The sequence below is a fragment of the Mauremys reevesii genome, linkage group 15, assembly GCF_016161935.1.
Source record: "Mauremys reevesii isolate NIE-2019 linkage group 15, ASM1616193v1, whole genome shotgun sequence".
Lineage (NCBI taxonomy): Eukaryota > Metazoa > Chordata > Testudines > Geoemydidae > Mauremys > Mauremys reevesii.
In genome coordinates, this window is record NC_052637.1 from 22,635,254 (window position 1) to 22,651,474 (window position 16,221).

The 16,221-nt window shown below is 49.4% G+C and overlaps 1 protein-coding gene across 3 annotated transcripts in view; it reads right to left on the minus strand.

The window, feature by feature from the left end:
* PIK3R6 (phosphoinositide-3-kinase regulatory subunit 6) overlaps window positions 1–15,714 on the minus strand; it is a 64,856-nt gene extending 49,142 nt beyond the window's left edge. Inside the window, exons 1-2 of one of the 3 annotated variants that reach the window (XM_039501864.1) lie at window positions 15,473–15,714; window positions 9,944–10,148 (exon numbers count right to left, since the gene is read on the minus strand). The gene's annotated coding sequence lies outside the window, so the exon portion shown is untranslated. Of the gene's footprint in view, window positions 1–6,008; window positions 6,366–9,943; window positions 10,149–15,472 lie in introns of those variants that run through there. The other 2 variants (XM_039501865.1, XM_039501866.1) reach the window with 2 other exon arrangements.
* Between the last annotated feature and the right edge of the window lie 507 nt (window positions 15,715–16,221).

The window sequence follows — 16,221 nt, forward strand, 5'->3', positions numbered from 1 at the left end:
GGGAAAGATTCTTTGGAAAAGCATCAAAATGTGTGTGGAACTCAAGCCAGCATCCAGCTTACCTGATCTTCATTATTATAGATGTGGGGCCAGATCCTTAGCTGGGATGAGCCTCACTGACATCAATGAAGCTGTGCTGATTTACACCAGCTCAGGATCTGGTGGCTAGCTGGTGAAACAGAACATTGCAGGAGGCAGAGAACCAACCCACAGGGTTGCTGTGCTTAGCCTTAGAAAGCAAACACCAGCATACGGCCCCGATCCTGCAGACTCAGGTACATGCTCCACTTTCTGCCCTGTACGGGAATCCCAGTGAAGCAAACGGGACTATTCCGCTGCACAAAATCATAAAGGTTTGTAGCATGGGAGCCTTGGGCCTGATCCACACTAAGGGCTTCTGTTGGCACAGCTCGGCTGGCCAGGGGTGTGAGGAAGTGTGATCCTTGCCTGATATAGCTGTGCCGCCAAAAGCCCCTAGTGTAGAGGCAGCTATTCTGGTAAAACTGTGCTTTCACTGGTGTCGCTTATTTTGCATGTGGAATAAGCAGGTGGAATAAGCTATACCAACAAAATCGCAGTTTTGCCAGTATCAGCCAAGTCCACACGAGGAGCACTTTGTTCCTACAGCAGATGTAGCCTCAGAATGTTGTTCCCTCAGGCAGCCACTGGGTAGCAGCCCCAATGGGAAAGCAAGTCACTGCAGGAATACAACAAACATCTACAATTTGCTATCGTCTCCCATAACAATCCAATGAAAGCTACCGACGTGGGCCACATCTACAAAACAAACTATGCCAGTCAAAGCTCAGCTTTGCTGGGTATAACTGCATCTACATTAGGGGCTCTGATGGCACGGCTCTGTTGGTCAGGGATCACATCTCATCACAACCCCTGACCAACAGAGCTCTGGTGGCAAAAGTCTGTAGTGTAGACGTGGCCTTGGTATAGACAGTTTAAAAACAAATGGAGCTAGACCACAGCATGAAACAAAGAGAGATGCCAGCAGCAGCCCCTGATGGCTAAGGATTCAGGCTCTGTTCCGTTTTTTCATGACAAAGGCCTATTTTGGAAGGGTTGGTAACTCGTGCAGGACTGGAACCAGGCACATTATGGAAGCTGGGTCTTCACAGGCTAGACTATTACTAATAAAAAATAAATTCTACAGGAAAAATGGCTCAGGAGGGGGAAAAAAGGGATTATTTCCAAAAAGAAACAAGTCTGAGGAATAATTCCTAAAAGCACCATCTCAAATGTCTCCAGGGCAATAAATAACATTAGAGTCCAAAAGGATGGAGACTCTGAGACATGCCAAATGCGCTGTCTGAATATTGCAGAACCAACAGAGTGATGGATGGAGAGGTTGAAACGGTCAACCGCAGAAATAGAGAACTCTGGAGACTAATGGGATCCAAAGAGTGAATGACAGCAGCTATGTATAATGCTAATTTCCAGAAGCGGACTATCTGGAATTAATACCTTTGAGTATTCCAGTATCTTTCTCACCAATGCCATACACAGAAGTAAAATCATCATCTCCCTCCTCCTACACCCCAGCATCACACCAGAGTCACTGTTGTCCAGGTTACACCCCCCCCCCCCCCCCCGCCCCTTCTTCTGTGGCTATGGCCTGCATTCCTGGTTTCTAGAGGCCTAGCCCTGCATTTGGCTGTATCGAAAAGGCAGCTGGTTTCAAAGGGCCCAGCTTCCTAAGCAATCCAGATTGCTCTGGGTGACTGCCCTGTCCTCATCATTATTTCCTGCCCTGCCAATCTTTGTTCCCATTTGCTGCTGCTTAGTGGACAATTAGTGGCTTGGTGTCATGCGGTATTTCCATTTCCACCACAATGCCACGTGCATTGTCCGCTTTGCTGTGGGTGCAGTTCTCGTCGTAGGGATATCTGAGAGTGAAGCCAGCTGGTGGGCTCAGAATGGGCACAATGAATCCAAACCAGGCATTACATTCTCTGACTGGTGTATGAGACATCTGCCTCATCCCTTGCCTAGTCCTGCCTAGGGTCTGAGAGGGATTACCCTGACTCCAAATCACTGGGTCAGGACCCTACATAATGCTGCACCCACACCGCTGTGTGGGTCAACAGCAGCAGGAATAGAATCTGGGGCCTCTGGATCTGAAACCAGCAGTGTCTGCAGCGTGAGCTAAACGACGCAACTAAAGATGTGGCGCAGTCACCACTAGAGGGGGACAGCGTGCTACACGGTGTGGGGTGACACATACAGGTGCCCAATCTTACTACCCCATCACTGCTCTCTGGCAGCTTGAGGTCTCCTCCAATAGGGGCAAACGCAAACGTCCTTCTCTCTTGGGCTGATCTGATCGACGGGCTCCTCATCCTATCAGGAAGCAGCCACTCTGCCCCACCCTAGGGAGGTCAGGTGCAGCACATGGGGACGGAGGGAAGTTGGACCTTTCTGCCCAAACCAACTGCAGTAGAGAGGCCATCACCGAGTGCTGCTGAAATCAGAGGGTGAGCCCACGCCTGCCCGAGAGAGGATGGAGGCAGAGATGCTCTCCCAGCAGAAGAATAAGGGAAGCAGCAGCAGGGCAGGGTCCATCCCCACCTGACTCCTCCTGTCCCCTCCTCTGATCCTGTCTGTTCCTGGCTAGGTGTGATGGTTTACTTTCAGTTAGAGGCTGGTACCTGAGCAACTGCCAGGCCAAGGGCTACAGCAGGTTGGAAGTTTCTCATCCAAACCGTTTTCTGCCAGAAAATGCCATTTTGACCTTAGTCCAATTTTCAAGCAATCATGTTGGTTTGGATGAAATGTCACACAAAAAGACGTCATTTTTGAAACAGAAAGATTTCAGAATTTCCATTTCATGGGAAATCTTGCCAATATTTGGTTTTGTTCCGATGTGGAATGAAAACAATTTTTGAAATGTTGAAACACAAATTCTGCATTTCCACCAGCTCTTCCAAGGGCGCTAGTTCCAGCAGCATCTCAACTCCCTCTGTAGAGGACCTGCCCGAGCCCGTCCATTCATCACGTGCGCCCAGGTAGAGCCCTGCACAGGACTGTATTTTTAATCCCGCTCCCATCCCAGCCCACAATACTCACTTCCAGTCCCACCCGCTCCCACACGGTTTCTTCAATTTTTAATCTCGCTCCCACCTGCAGAAATCTTAGATCCTGCAACTCCCACAAGAGGGACAGATTCCCTCATGCTACTAAAAATAAATAAATAAATAACAAAATGGTTGGTTAATATATTGTATACATATGGGAAAGAGAAGCTCAAATAAAATAATTTCTTGAATAGGCTACTCTTGGTAAACTGATGAGAGATTTAGAGTTTTCCCGCAAATTACCGCAGTCTGTTTTTTTTGCCCACCTAATCCCGCCCACAACGAAGTACATTTTACCTGCTCCTGCTTTTATGTCGGTGGGTCCTGCAGGATCCGCGGGACCCCAGTCCCGCTGCAGGGCTCTGACCCTGGGTGCTGTTTGCTAGGAGTGACTCTTCTCTTTGAGCTGGAGGAAGATGCCTTCCCCTTCCCCTGGATTGGGACTACAGGGCTGCTCTTGTTTACTAGTTACTCATTCATTAACTAATAGGTTGCTTTAGTGCAGTGGTTTTCAAATTGCAGGTTGCGACCCAGTACTGGGTCTCGGAATGTAAGGTACTGGGTCGTGGTGGCTCTGGTCAGCACCACCGACCAGGCTGTTAAAAGTCCCGTTGGTGGTGCAGCCCAGCTAAGGCAGGCTAGTCCCTACCTGTTCTGACACCATGCTGCACCCCAGAAGCAGCCAGCAGTAGTCCAGCTCCTCGGCGGAGGGGCCACCTGCATGCTGCCCCCACCCTGAACACCGTCTCCGCACTCCCATTGGCTGGAAACCGGCCAATGGAAACTGGAGGGGCAGTGCCTGCAGGCAAGAGCCATGCGGTGCTGCTTGTGCGCCTCCGCCTAGGAGCCGGACCTGCTGCTGGCCGCTTCCGGGGCGCAGCGCAGTCCACGGTGGCAGGACAGGCAGGAAGCCTGCCTTAATACCCCCGCTGCACTGCTGACCGGGAGCCACCCGAGGTAAGCCCACGCCCCAATCCCCTACCCCAGCCCTGAGCCTCCCCAAACCCAGAACCCATTCCTGCACCCAAACCCCTCATCCCCAGCCCCACCCCAGAGCCTGCACCCCCAGCCCAGAGCCCTGACCCCTCTCCTGCACCCCAACCCCCTGCCCCAGCCCAGAGCCCCCTCCCACACCCTGCCCCAGCCCAGAGCCCCCTCCCACACCCCAAACCCCTCCTCCCCAGCTCCACTGGGTCATGGGCATCACCAATTTTCTTCAACCGGGTCGCCAGAAAAAAAGTTTGAAAACCACTGTATCAGGGCACGTCTTCACTGGCAATGTTAAAGCCACGTTAAAACTTTTTAAAAAACACCCTCACCAGGAGAATAGCTACCAGCACTGGTGCACTGTCTACAGTGGCACCTTACAGCATTGAAACTTGCAGCACTTACAGCACTGACGGGCCGCATGCCAAAGGTTGCCGATCCCTGCCTTAGTGTATGTGAGTATGTGCTTGTCGATGTGTGTGTGTGTCTGTGAGTGCACATGTATGCATGTCTATATGTGTGCATGTATGAGTGTGTATATTCATATGCATGCATGTTCATATGTGCACACGTGTGCATATGCATGCACATGTGTATACATATGTGCATATGCATGTTCATGTGTGCCTGTGTGAGTGTGCAAGCACATGCAAGCATGCATGTGCATGCATGTATGAGTGCGTGCTGCCTCACCCATGGTTTGCTAGTGACACTACTGGTTACTCTGCTCTTCTTGCTGTCTAATTAAACTCATGCGGAGGAATGTGCAAACTGCAACCTGGTCTCCATCACATAGGCCTGGTCTACACTGGGGGTCAGACCAAAGGTCCATCTAGTTCAGTATCTGAATAGCGTAGCTGAACTCAGTGGCCAATGACTTACCAGGCCCAGAGGCGGGTCGAACTCGCGGCCGATCAAGTGATCTCTCCTGCCATCCATCTCCATCCTGGTGGAGTTCGAGTCGACAGAGGCTAGGGACACCATTCGAACCATCCTGGCTAATTAGCCATAGTTGGACTTAGCGAACTCATCATGAATTCGACGGTGAGTATAGACCTACCCTTAGGGAGCAAAATAGCACACCAGGCTCTCTCCACCGGCCCCAGCCAAACACAGCAGTGCACGGCTGAGTGCATGTCTCTGGATGGGGCAACATCTCCAGAGTGTGACCAAAGGAACATAACTGTGTCCCCTGTACCAGGCCCTTATAAATAACTGTCTCAAACTGTCTCTGAGCACCAAGTGCTCTCGTGGGAGGATCTAAAGCAGGGAAGGCCCTGCTCATTCTCCAGAGCCTGAAGAGAAGCAGCAGAATTTACTACAGGGTAATACACCAGACAGGGAGGCAGAGTTGCTGACAGACAGTCACTGCACAATCACAAGCAAAAGCCAACAAGAGAGCAGGGGAATCCAGCAGGGCCAGGGGCCGCCCAGAGGATTCAGGGGGTCTGGGGTAAAGCGGGGCAGCTGCGGCGCTTGTACTCACCCGGCAGCGGTCCGGGTCTTTGGCGGCATTTCGGCGGCAGGGGGCCCTTCAGTCGCTCCAGGTCTTTGGCAGCACTGAAGGGCCCCACACCGCTGAAATGCTGCCGAAGTCCCGGACCGCCGCCGGGCCAGGGCACGCGGGGGCCCTGCAGGGCCTGGGACAAATTGCCGCACTCCCCCTCCCCCCCGGGCAGCCCTGTGAAGGACCCACGTATTCCTCCTTCCCACCAAGGCACTTATGCATGGGGATGCTTTGGGGGGCGAGAGGGGGGCGGTTCCCCCTAATTCTGGAGGTGAACCCAAGTTGTCCCTAGGGGCTGCCGCACTCTCTAGGGGCCAATCCATTTATCGGAGCTCCCACATTCTGCCAAATGCAATCAATGTCCCACATCTTGGGGGTAAAATCTCTCTCCCCTCTGTCCCGTCCCCTCCACATCAGACTGCCCTTACCTTCCCGTGGATTCTTCTGGCTTGTAGGTGCAAAGCTCTCCCCAGAGCATAGAGCTCCCCCAGCTTGTGCATCACAGGGAAAATAAAGAAGAGCAGGAGTCTGTGGCTGAGGCAGACCTCAGCAATGCATAGTGTGCAGCCCACGGTCCATGTTAGTCCAGAGATCAAGCATAGGAAGAATGAGCTATGCTAAAGAGCCGCAAGTCCCCCCTGGCCTTTGCTTCGGCAGCCCAGTGAAAAGCGTCGCAGAGCTTGAAAGAGTTTCGCTTCTGGATTTTCTATCTGTGAGCTCGAAACTCACTGCTCACCGTGACCACAAGCCTTCCGTCCGAGAGCAGGAAGGGCTCACAGACCCCTGTGAGAGCACATGACTTCTGGGGAAGTGACTGCTGAGTCGACGGGGAAAATGTGACACACAACAGCAGAGGCAGAGGTGGTGCCCCCAAATAACAGGACAGTCTCATTCCCCATCTCTCCCACCAGCGAGCGCCTTGCCCCACGCACCTTGCTTGTCACTCACACCCCGGTTCAATTAGTAAATCCTTTTTTAGTAACCAGATGGGAGCCACATTTCTAAATGTTGTAGCTAATTTTTTTTTAACTCGGTGATTCTCCTTTGTGATACGAATGGGGATTCGATTTTCTTCTCCATTACACTGGCGTTCCCCTTTTCTGCCAGGAGGGCAGCGTTCTGTGACTCACCAGCTGGGCAGGTGCAGGGTCCCTTGAAGAGAGCCTCCGGGGGGAGTGCAGGCGAGAACTGCTTGAAAAAATGCCAGGTTTTCTTGAGGGGCAGGGTCTGGGGGGGCATTGCAGGAAACGTGGGTGAAAAAAATGTTTTTTCTTCAATTTTCAGTAAATATGCTGGATTTTCCCTGATAAAAAAACCCCTCTATTTTAGAAAACTGAAAGCCAACTTTCCCAGCAATTGCAGGCATATTTATGGGTCCGTTTGGCAGCTCAGAAGGCAGTGCAATTAATGCAGCTCAGCATGGGCTTATGTAAAACATCCTGTCAAACTAACAATATCCTTTTTTAAGGACATGACAAGTTTGACTGCTAAAAGTAATAGTGTTGACAGGGCCGTCCCTGGGGCGGGAGCAAGGCCCGGGACATAGGCACCGAGTTTCTAATCTGCTGGCGGGGGGGGGGGGCGGTGCTCCCTCCTGGCTCTGCCCAGGCCCTGCCCCCACTTCACCTCTTCCCCCAAGGCTCCACCCCTGCCCAGCCTCTTCCTGCCTGCCCCCCCTCTTCCTGCCCCCAACCCCACCTCTCCCCTGCCCAGTTCCACCCCCTCCCCCGAGCACACTGCACTCTCGCTCCTCTTCCCTCCCCCACATCACCAAAAGAAATCTGATGAGGTTCAACAAGGACAAGTGCAGTGTCCTGCATTTAGGACGGAAGAATCCCATGCACGGCTACAGGCTGGGGACCGACTGGCTAAGCAGCAGTTCTGCAGAAAAGGACCTAGGGGTTACGGTGGACGAGAAGCTGGATATGAGTCAACAGAATCCTGATCCCCATCAGTTGGCTAGTGCCTGGAACTGAAGATGACCAGCCCTTCCCAGCTCTCCTGTGTGTCAGGGCGCCTCTCACGCCTAACCAGCCACACCTATTGATGTGGCACCTTAGAGACCAACAGATTTCAAGAGAGGGAAAATTACTTTTGTAGTGCTGACAAGGCCAATGCAATCAAGGTGGACGTCGGCCATTTCTGAAACCTTTCCCTCTCTTGATATTCACCCCTTCTTGTCAGCTCTTGAGAATAGGCCACTTCCACCTTGACTGAATTGGGCTCATTAGCACTGACCCCCCACTTGGTAAGACAACTCCCTTCTTTTATATATACACATACACATATAAATATATATACACTGCTTACTGTATTTTTCATTCCATGCATCTGAAAGCTTATGCCCAAATAAATCTGTTAGTCTCTAAGGTGCCACAAGGACTCCCCGTTGTTTTTGCTGATACAGACTAACACAGCTATCACTCTGAAACCTGTCACCTATTGATGTGTGGCAGAAGAACTGCTCTTTGGTTGCTATGTTCCTCTCCCATTAGAGCTTTGCAGACACACCACACCCTGCAGGAGGCACTCAGCCCTTTGCAGGATTGAGCCCCCCGCCACTACCACTACGTTACATGAATGTCAAAACAATCACAGTGTGTGTTTTATGGTACCAGACAAGTCTTCTAAGGGAGGTTGTGGAATCCCCGTCATTGGGTTTTTTTTTAAGAGCAGGTTGGACAAACACCTGTCCGGGATGGTCTAGGTTTCTTTGGTCCGGCATCAGCACAGAGGGCTGGACTAGGTGACTCTCGAGGTCCTGTCCAAGCCTACATTTCTATGATTCTAAAACTAGTGCACTAAACAAAGGGCAGACCAAGCCACCTCTGGACCTGGAGAGCTTCCTTAAAGTGTGGCTCTAGGGTTTTGGATGGGTCTCTTCTGTGTAAAGAAATTATGCTCTCTCCGGCAGTCCGGCTCATGGTGATGAGTAGGTGCCTTCCTCTCTGTTCAAGCTGTCGTAGTAAGAGTGAGCGATACAGAGCCGCAATGTTCAGTGACAAGGCACAAGAGCCTGTTATCAGCTTTCCCCATTTATACGAGTAGGTAAAAGGCACGTTCCCTTTGGATTGCTTCTAAATGCATTTACAGAGAAGAGCCTGAAAATCTAATAGGGGCTACCCAGGCATAAGGAGCAGGCTGAGAAGTATGTTTGTGCCATGATGTCTTGGCAAGCACACACTGGCTTTAGAGAAATCTGCACACAGAATATTAAACACCAGCGGAAGAATTACTTCTCGTGTCTTGCTTACAAAACTCCTGCTAATACATCCCAGAATGATGTTTGCTTTTTTTGCAACAGTGTTACACTGTTGACTCACATTTAGTTTGTGATCCACTATGACCCCCAGATCCCTTTCCACAGTACTCCTGCCTAGGCAGTCATTTCCCATTTTGTGTGTGTGCAACTGATTGTTCCTTCCGAAGTGGAGTGCTTTGCATTTGTCCTTACTGGATTTCACCTTATTTACTTCAGACCATTTCTCCAGTTTGTCCAGATCATTTTGAATTTTAATCCTATCCTCCAAAGCCCTTGCAACCCCTCCCAGCTTGGTCTCGTCCACAAACTTTATGTGTACTCTCCATACCATTATCTAACTCATTGATGAAGATATTGAACAGAACCGCCCCCTTAGAAGTCAGTGGCAAAACCCCCACTGGCTTCTATCTAGCAAGAATTTCATCCTCAGAGAGGCTGCAAAGTTTACTCCCCCAAAGTCCCTGATATCGCTGTCGGTATTACGGCTGTGAATTTGGGGATTTCTTCCAGAGTGTGGCCTTCACCGTCTCACCCTTCAACTCGCTAACTCAAGCAATTGCCTTTCCTTCCCCGGCCACAGTCTAATCTGTGAAACAGACATTTGATGAGAAAAGTTTTCCCAGCATTTAGTGTCAAATTATGAGTCAAAAACTATGCATCCTGGAGGGTGCCTGGACCTGGAACAGTCAAGTGCCAAAAACCTAAAAAAAATAATGACAAAACAGGAAAATATTCCCTCTCCTAAAACCCCCTCTATTAACCAACGTGTAGAAGTCCCAGAGTTGGGTCATGCACTGCCAATGAAATGCTCACACATGTTTTAGGAGAGTTATATATAGTCCCGCTCAAGTCTTGGACATTGGTGTATTTACACAAATTCAGTCGGCTAAGTATACTCCATTTATCTTGATTATCACCACAAGCGGCTACATTTGCAAAGGAAATTTAATTGGGAACAGAGTGTGAAAGATACCCTTCCCCCCCGCCCCCAACCCCGCTTCCTCCCTGTCAATCACTGCTCCAGTCCAAAAGCACTAATCACATGGCAGAAATCAAAACCCTGGCTTGCTACCAATGCGAAGAATGAATTCGTACAAATACCGTCACAGGTGATCGGTCCCGCGCCGTCCTGCATGGTGAGGCTGTGAGTCCGCAGCCCTGGGGCAACATGCAGGAGCATGTGTGTCCGTTCTGGCTCGCCACACTATGACAGGTGTCCCTGGGAGCAGATCAGACTTCACACGCACCCCCTGCACTGCACCGCTGCACCCTCCTCTCTCACGGCCACTTCAGAGCGAGAGCACTTCTGAAAGTAACACATGAAGCGCTGCAGTCTAACGTTACAGAGCTCCCACTCGGTGCCTGCCCAGCTGGAGTTTCCTTTTAGCGCCAGTGAAAGCTGCAGGAGCAGAAAGTATCAAATGTGACCCTTTGTTTACTGGAAGGCAGCAGGGCAGCTGTGGAAAGGCAGATCCACCCCTCCATGCCGGGTTTCAGAGCTTGGTTCCAGCCCGAGTCCAAACACCTAGCCTGGGTCAGTTGATCTGGGCTCTGAGACTGGCTGCCATGGGGGTCTTCTTTTGCAGCAACCCCCGCCTCTCTCGCTCTCTCCTAAACCTGAGGCATTCCCTGCCAGTCACTGCTGCTGCTTTACAGCCCCTGTGATTCTGTGTTGTGTGCACAGGGCTTTGCCAGCTGTAAACAGGAGTCTGATTCTATACACTGCAACTTGTGCCATCAGTTACCCCTGTGCAAAGGGTAGATAAACTACTGCATCGGCATTCCTCACTCACTGACACCAGTGGTCGCATTTCATGCCCACTTTGCACTCCCTGGGCAGAGTCTCCTCTCACACCGGTTTTACACTCATTGATTTCAGTGGAGTTACTCCTGATTTAGGGCCAGATCCTGAGGTCTGGTCGAACTGTATGCAGCACAGGTTGGGGTGTGTGTACAAAGGTGGCATAGAGCATACATTGTATTCTCCAATCCAGGAGCCACTGTGAGCAGCTTTGCTTTCCATGCAATAATTTATAGCAGCCCAAGGGGTGCTCTAATGTCTGCCTGCTGCTAACAGTCCCAAGGATCAAAACCACAGCCAGGGATAAAGACGGTATAAGGCCTTGCCCCCTTTGGGTGCAGCAGGAAGAGGGTGACATAAAAACCCAAAGATGCTGGACAATAGTTCAGGAAAAGGAGGATGCAGAGAGACATTAGTGAGGTGCTGCCATGAGCCCTTTATGTTCGTTGTTGCTTGAGTCTGAAGTCACAACTAAAACTGAGCGAAACTTTCATTATGAAACCCCAAAACCACATAAAATTCAGCTAGGTCCAGGTTTCATTTTACAGATTCAAACAGGGTACTGAGGTGCAGGAGACTAAAGAAAGGGGGAGAGAGCCTGGGTCCAGTTTGGAGCAAGTCTGGGCTGATTTATGGGTTCACCTCAAACCACGCTGAACTTGTGGTTTTGGCTGGTTCTGATATAAAACTAGGTGCCCTCACTCTGGCACCGCTCCTAGGGATGTAGATAACAAGCTCAGACTTTGCTTGCCGGCAGTAGGCTGCAGTATCTGCGTCATGTTCACTGCTCTTGTGAGGATCATTCCCGCCAGGAGACTCATATTTGCAGAAAGCAAATACGAAGGGAACTCAAACACAGAGGATGCCAATTCATTACAGAATTCTAAAGGACTCATTCACAGCATTCACTCCACTCCCATTAGCAGCTTCTACTGTGTCTGTCTGTGTCTCTGAGGCTCTAAACTCTTTTGCTAAATCTGGAGTGGGAAGTGCAGGCTAGTTCCTGGATACTAATGACTCTTTGGAGAATTCCTCATTCACGTCACCTTCAATTACTTCTGGGGGAAGAAAATGATTTTCAGGAAGCATCAGGTCTTTAAATTTAGCATCTCTACTTCCATTCCCAAAGTCAGCTTCAGAAAAACAATCCGGGGAGGGGGGGGGAATAAAATAATTCCCAAATCCACTGCCAAATGTACTCCGAAAAAACAGCCAAGCAAAGCTCTTCCACCTGATGGGGAAGTCAGAGCAACCGGTGCCCAGTTCTGCAGAGCAGTCCTGGATGATCCCGGAAAGGGGAAAACCTTGCCTGGAAAACACAGGCCTATTTCTGGGCTGGAAAGAGCTCTGCAACAGGCTGATTGCTGGGAGTCTCTATACAGGGTGTGCACTGCAGTGACTTGGGAATGAAGATATGGGGGTAGACATTACGGTATCTGAGGTAGAAGCCAAACTTGAACAGCTTAACGGAAGTAAATCGGGGGGCCCGGATAATCTTCATCCTAGAATATTAAGGGAATTGGCGAGTGATATTGCTAGCCCGTTAGCGATAATCTTTAATAAATCCCTAAATTCGGGGATTGTACCGACTGACTGGAGATTAGCTAATGTAGTTCCTATATTCAAGAAGGGGAAAAAAAGTGACCCGGGGAACTATAGGCCTGTTAGTCTAACATCTGTAGTATGCAAAGTCATGGAAAAAATCTTAAAAGAGAGAGTGGTTCCAGAGCATGAGGCCGATGGCAACTGGGATAGATTACAGCATGGATTTACGAAAGGTAGATCGTGCCAAACCAACCTGATCTCCTTCTTTGAGAAAGTAACAGATTTTTTAGACAAGGGAAATGCGGTGGATCTAATATATCTGGATTTCAGTAAGGCGTTTGATACGGTACTGCATGAAGAATTACTGGTTAAATTGGAAAAGATGGGGATCGAAATGAAAATCCAGAGGTGGATAAGGAGCTGGTTAAAAGGGAGACTGCAGAGGGTAGTATTGAAGGGGGAACTGTCCGGTTGGAGGGGGGTTACCAGTGGAGTTCCTCAAGGCTCGGTTTTGGGTCCGATTTTATTCAATCTATTTATTGCTGACCTGGGAACCAAGAGTAGGAGTGGGCTGATAAAGTTTGCGGATGACACCAAGTTGGGGGGTATTGCCAATTCGGAAGAGGATCGGGATATTCTCCAGGAGATTTAGATGACCTTGTAAACTGGAGTATTAGTAACAGGATGAAATTCAATAGTGAGAAGTGTAAGGTTATGCATTTAGGGATGACTAACAAGAACTTTAGTTATAAGCTGGGGACGCACCAGTTGGAAGTAATGGAGGAGGAGAAGGACCTAGGAGTCCTGGTTGATCGTAGGATGACTATGAGTAGGCAATGTGATGTGGCCGTTAAAAAAGCTAATGCGGTCTTGGGTTGCATTAGGCGAGGTATTTCTAGTAGGGATAAGGAGGTGCTAGTCCCGTTATATAAGGCGTTGGTGAGACCTCATTTGGAGTATTGTGTGCAGTTTTGGTCTCCCATGTTTAAGAAGGATGAATTCAAACTAGAACAGGTACAAAGAAGGGCCACTAGAATGATCCGAAGAATGGAAGGCCTTTCGTATGAAAGGAGACTTGAGGAGCTCGGTTTGTTTTCCTTAACCAAAAGAAGGATAAGAGGAGATATGATCACACTCTTTAAATATATCAGAGGGATAAATACCAGGGAAGGAGAGGAATTATTTCAGCTCAGTGCTAATGTGGACACGAGGACAAACGGATATAAATTGTCAGTCAGGAAATTCAGGCTTGAAATTAGACGAAGGTTTCTAACCATCAGGGGAGTGCAATACTGGAACAGCCTACCGAGGGAAACAGTGGGGGCGAAGGACCTCCATGACTTTAAGATTAAGCTAGATAAGTTTATGGAGGAGATGGTATGATAGGATAACGGGCTTAGTCAATAGGTCAATTAAGTGCCACACTGGTAAATAGTACAATGGGTCAATGGTATGATATAACCTTTTCCAGAGGGTTTGGCTGGAGAGTCTTGCCCGCATGCTCGGGGTTCAGCTGACCGCCATATTTGGGGTCGGGAAGGAATTTTCCTCCACGGAAGATTGGCAATGGCCCTGGAGGTTTTTCGCTTTCCTCCGAAGCATGGGGCAGGGGTCGCTTGCTAAGGAGTGGGTGGATCGGCTTATGTGGCCTGCATCTTGCAGGAGGTCAGACTAGATGATCATAATGGTCCCTTCTGATCTTGAATTCTATGATTCTATGATTCTATGACTTGCTTTAAGGGATTTCCTGAGGGGGAAAGCCACATTTCACAGATTTAAGGTTCTATAGTTCAAGCCACACAGGGATTATAAAATACCTTTCCACAGACATAATTAAAAATGGTACAGTCTCCCCTTCCTATTAATTATTAGCTTGCAATAATAGTTGTGCGTTAGGGGTGGGTGAACGCCACCAAAGAAATTCAGGGTCAGCATTTAGGGTCAAATTTCAGGAAACTTCTAACTGTCCACGACAGAGGACATTATACTATGATAGTGTGCTTCTGTGTAGGATAACCTCTCAGAACTCAGAGCCCTCGACTGTCAGAAAATGCTTGATGAGAGAGGACAGTACATGTGGCGAAAGGAATAAAAGCTGAATGTTGCACTGTCTTAGCTCTCTGTTTTGTTACGTCTGAATACCAAACACAGGCCCTTCTCAGTTTCCTATCCCAGAAGGACTGCACTGATTTTCTTCGATCCATCTCTTTATCATTATCATCATTATTTATTAGTTGTGCTATCCAGTATTTGCAGGCCCTCATTCAGGGATCGGGGCCCCAGCGGGCGAGGCGCTGCGCACACTGCAGAGTGAGATACACTGCCAAGACCTGACAGACAGACATTAAGAGGAGACACAATCACCAGGCTGAGTTGGGGAAGAGAGGATGATGATAGTGGTGATGAGGGCATGTGAACCTTTCAACTCGCTGAGAGCAGAAGGTGCAGGTTTAGAGTCAGTTTTATAAGGGTTATAAATGAACAAGAGATACTGATGAGATACCAGAAACGTTGTGGTGAGAATAATTTCACTGGAATTCACTGATCATACTCCAGCCGTGGTGGGAAGAAATCGAAAGTGGTTACTCTCTGTCAGCTGTTTCAAGGGCCTGCGTGCAATAAGCTGGTGGGTCTCATAGCAGCACTGTGCATCCACAGCACAAAAATTACCAGCTGTCCCCCTCGTTGGCAGTTATAGCAGAGACCACTGAATGGGCTGCACAGACTGAAATAGGCACTGGCCCAAGGGGCAGACACTTCAGGTCATGGCTCAAGCGCACTGACTGGGAAGCGTGGGGGAAGCTCACACTGCTGCTGCCTGTGATGTTCCAGCTCTGTGGATAAGCAGGGAGTTTCATTCTCCAGGGCTGGCAGTCCCCTACCTAGCCCCAGCATGAAATTCACTTAGAAAAAGGAAACCATGTATATCCTGTTAGGACAATTTCCAGGGCCTTTTTCTACCAGGAACAGAGTTTTCTCTCTCTCACACCCCCTCCCCACAGATTTCAAATGTCTAAAATCTGCAACACTCCCAAATGTGACAAGCACATTAGCGACACAATATCATTTTTCTGCATCTCTTCCCCCCTCCCCTCATTCCATAAAAGTTTCCAGTCAAGGACCTGATAAGAGAACCACCTATTGAATGATGCATTGATCTAAGTGGCAGACCCCCTCTGAAAGAGCCGAGAAAGCAACAGGAATATGACAAGACTGGCATTTCAGTGCACCCAAAGTTATGCATTCAGCAGCAGCCTGCTATATGATAGAAGAATGCTACCTACTTCTTTTAGAACAGCCACTGGGGCAATCTGCCAGTCTCATGTGCACCTGAGGTCTCATCCCAAACGAAGTCAGCAGGGCGCAGTTGACAAGCCATCTCCTTGCCTGCTCTGATGGTGCAGGATGGTGCAGCAGGGCAGCCTGTGCAACCTAACGAATCCAGCTGCTGGCTTTCTAGGGGCTGTGCTGCATGTTTCAAAGTCTCCAAAAGTCTCAGTAAAAAGGGAAGTGCCTGTGCTATTTCAAGACAACTTCCTCTTTCATGCAAGATGTCTCCCAAGGAGACAGCCTTGTTGTTCGCTATCTCCCTGGTAATCTCGCCGGGCCCGGGGTGGGAGAGGAAGGGCCGAGCATTGCTAGACTTTGCTACTCTTCAGAAAACAAACGCACGTTCAGGTCAGGTGGAGACTTATAAAACTTGGGGTGAGCCAAAACTAACAGTAGGTGGCATGAGTCACTTAGCTGGCATTACCACCTCAGCCCCAGAGGTGTGGCGTGTGTCGGCTCACCCCACCAAGAAACTATGCATGGAACTTCTGTCATGATGCCAGCCTGCTAAGAAAGAGGCAGTGTCTCAGAAAAACAAGCCTTGCTAAACAGCGCACACACATACACAATGTTGCTAAGAGCGACATGCATGGCTACTTTTCCAGCTCTCCAGTCTAGCTTTGCATTCCTTCTGATAACAATGACACTGTGCATTTCTATAGGGCCTTTCATCCCTGGCAGGTCTCAGAGCACTTCACAAGCA